Source organism: Nicotiana attenuata, chromosome 5 (assembly GCF_001879085.1).
Source record: "Nicotiana attenuata strain UT chromosome 5, NIATTr2, whole genome shotgun sequence".
NCBI lineage: Eukaryota > Viridiplantae > Streptophyta > Magnoliopsida > Solanales > Solanaceae > Nicotiana > Nicotiana attenuata.
In genome coordinates this window covers 55,050,253-55,054,239 of record NC_031993.1, presented here as the reverse complement: position 1 = coordinate 55,054,239, position 3,987 = coordinate 55,050,253, and the positions used below count along the sequence as shown (strand labels likewise).

General features: G+C 36.2%; 1 pseudogene; it reads right to left on the bottom strand.

Moving 5' to 3' along the window:
* Positions 251-2,051, bottom strand: LOC109226233 (annotated as a pseudogene).

The window sequence follows — 3,987 nt, the reverse complement described above, 5'->3', positions numbered from 1 at the left end:
CAATAATATTATTATTAATAGTTGACTTGCAAGAAAGCACAATATTTTTTCCGAAACAAGACAGCATGCACAAAATCATGACTCTCTATATAGGTCAAAAATTGGAGCCCATACTATTTGCCGAATACTACTTATGCTAGAATTCCATATCATATTCTGCCCCAAATTTACCAATCCAAATTCAACTATAAGGTTCGGAGATGTAGAAACTATTAAAAAAGAGAAAAGTAAAAATAAGACACACACTTCCCTAAAACGGAACATTCCTATGAATGGCCGTAACAACAAGGGGATTCTTCATCTCACAAGACAACTTCAGAACTTCTTCCAAGTCAACTGGATGGACCTTATCCTGGACCCACTCGAAATTCTGCACCAACTTGGCCACCCATAGCATCACTGTGACCAACCCTAAATTCTTCCCCGGGCATACTCTCCTCCCTGCCCCAAACGGTGCCAAGCGAAGGTCACCACCTCTCACGTCAACATTCGCACCACCTTCAACCTCCATGAAACGCTCAGGCTTGAACTCAAGTGGATTTTCCCACACATCGGGATCATGTGTAATAGCCCACATGTTAACCATTGTTGTCGTATGAGAGGGAACAACCATGCCATTGCTTAGTTGAACGTCAGTTGTAGAAAGCCTTGCCCAAGAGAGAAGTGGACCTAGTGGATGAACCCTTAGAGTCTCCTTCACAACTGCCTGTAAATACGGCATCCGAGCAACGTCAGCATCAGTCACGGCTTAACCCATTGTGACATCATCAACTTCTTTTTGTAACTTCTTCTGCACCTTAGGGTATAATATAAGCTCCGCCATAACCCACTCCGTTAAGAGTGCTGTAGTATCAGTTCCTCTAAAAATCATTTCCTGCGTAACATTAAATGAATTAACATAATCTGCATAATTGGAACCACATAAAGAGTTTTCACAATTAAGTACAACCATTTAACTAAATTCAACTAGCTAGTCAAGATCATATTTAACATTTCAAAATTATTCACCTATATTTAATGTGAATAATTACGGTTATGCAAATGTATTATTTTTACGTACCCATAGAACTGCAACCATATCATTTTCTTCTAGCTTTTCTGCTCCATCAAGAGACAAAAGAACGTCCACAAAATCTGCATTATCCGACACTATTTTGGACTCTGTACTGTACCTGTGTTCATCAATAATGGCTTTGACAAGCTTTCGTACACGTGGCACAAGAGCTTCACAACGTTGGACAATACCAGAAGGGTCATAGAAAAACCTCAGCCACGGAAGATAATCAGACCAATTAAAAGAACCCAATAATTCAAATCCTTCCTTCACCATATCTTGCAACTCCTTTAGGTCTTCGCCATTTTTATTATATCATTTTCCAAAAACACTTCCCATTATATTATTCAAAGCAGCCAACTGCAAATGTTTCCTCAAAGAAACTGTCCCATTTTCCAACTGCTCATTTACTATGTCACGTACCATAACGGAGCAGTCAAGTTGACGGCCCGTTTCATGCGCCGCAATTCGCTTCGGCGCAAAGAGATGCGAAGAAGCGATACGGCGCAAGAGACGCCAGTAAGTTCCATTAGGAGCGAACCCGATGGCTCGGCTAAACATAAGGCTCTTAGCGGATTGTTTAATGGGGCGATCAGCGAACTGAGGAGAAGTTAGAATCTCTTTAGCTATTTGAGGATCGGAGGACACAACTACAGGGGTGGAACCTAGGCTAAAAGCCATAAGTTGTTTAGCTTTTTGAGTCCAAGCCGCGGAGGCTAATTAAACAGCGATGAGCCAAGCCGCGGCTTAGAGTGAAAAGGCTACCGATAATTGGAAAACCACGGGGTCCAGAAATTGGGATTTTTCCACTACGGTTACGACCATTTTTCCAAGCTACACCCCCGGGGGAACAAGCCCAGGTGATTAGAGTGATTGACAAAAAGGCTAAGACAATGGAAAGGATAACATATTCGTCAAGAAGAGTTTTTGAACCAAGAAATGCTGGTAGTGTAAACACCCACCAGTTGGAATCCTTTGTCACCATAGCCAAATCCATGGGACCAAAGAAAATGAAAGCTTGTAGACAGAGATACTAAGAGAGAGGGGAAGAGACTCAAGAGAAAGAGAGAGAGATAGAGGGAGAGGAGAGATGGAATTTTTGATGTTTTAAAATGAAATGTTTAGTGAGTTTAAATAGGCCGGGAATTGGAAGGAGACCACCAATGAAAATTTTGTCAAATTCAATGACTTACCATAAAACTATTTAGTAATCATATTTAAAAAAATTTAGTAATCACATTCATCAAAATCTTCTGATAAATCATAGGTAGAAAGCTTTTCTTTTGAACATCTTACCATAAAATATACTATATGGTAACCTTATTACATTATTATCTTGCTATAAAAGAAAATTCCAGGACTTTTGGTTTGGATTTTGTTTTCCAAGTCAAAGGATATTAATGGAACTACCATATATAATAATGATAAGAGACAATAATTGTTATAGAAACTACTGAAATACTAAAGATAAATTAGGGAAATAATTAATTTAATATCATGTTTAGCTAAATATTTAGGAATTATATCACATCACTTGTCTTAAAATTAGAACTATACATGCATAAATGATCTACAAGAATGTAGGAGTATTAAGTTAGACCATAGACCATTTTGTGTAGTCAAAAGAAATTTCTCGCAGACTCAGTTTCTCTGACGTGACATTTTGTATTTTTTTGGTGTCAATATTGAAAATAATACTTCCTCCGTTCCAATTTATATGAACCTGTTTGACTGAGCATAGAGTTTAAGAAAAAATGAAGACTTTTGGAATTTGTGGTCCTAAACAAGTCAAAAAGGGGCCCACGGTATTTGTGTGGTTATAAAAGCTTCTCATTAAGGGTAAAATCGTAAGTTTAAGCTAAATTGCTGCCGAATTTAGAAAGGGGTCATTCTTTTTGGGACAGACCAAAAAGGAAATAGGTTCACATAAATTGGAACGGATATGGAATAATAGGTATGAACAAAATTCAAAGGGAAAGAAAGCCGTTCATGTACTCTACTTATTTCTCATTGTTTGCACTCTTGACGTTATTTCTTCATTTTTCTTTTGATTTTCCAGTTTATTGTGTTCACTCACTCAATGATTAAATAAGAAGAAAATCTTATGAGCACTAAATAAGAGTATATGTCAATATTTTTGAAGTGGTACGGTGAAGCACAGGTGGTTTGGAGCGTCTACAAAAACAAAATATTCCAAGATGAATAAACCCCCAAAAAAAAAAGCAACTTTTTTAAAGATTTCAGATCAATTTAGAAAGTACTACTACTATAATAAGGAAACCAAAGACGTTTTCTGTACCAAAAAATAAAGGAAGCCATTGACATTTTTCCAGGGTAAATTAAAGTACATCAATTGCGCACTTGTGCTTAAACATTTACTAGTTTAAATATGTTTGATCGATTAGTCTTAGAATATATGCATTATGTGCGTATTTCATACCAAATTTTAACTATCATTTTGTGTTTGAGATATACAATGAATTTTTTAAAAAAGTGTGCAACCTAGTTGTCGATCCTAGTTACTTAACTCAATAAAAGACCAAGTTGTGCCATAGAAGTCCTCAATCATCTCTCTCAAAATATTCTATACTTAAACTTATTTTATTACTTTAATTTCACAAGATATTATGCTTGCTTTTTAGTGGCTTCAAGAACAAATAAACCTAGATATAGAGTTGATGGCTCAATTTTTTTAGTACTGACCCCATTGTAATTTTTTAAATTATGAGTTCACAATTTATGTTACATATCAAAATTATGGATTCAGTTGAATGTATGCATAGCACAAAGGTTCCATCTGCCTTTTTGCCATTTCTTATTCACTTTCTAGGAGATGAATTATGGTCAGAGCTAACAAATTGTTGAAGGGAAGTAGCGTTTGAATAATAGTTAATCACTCTCTAAGATCCATTCTTTTCTTCCTTTTTTTTTTT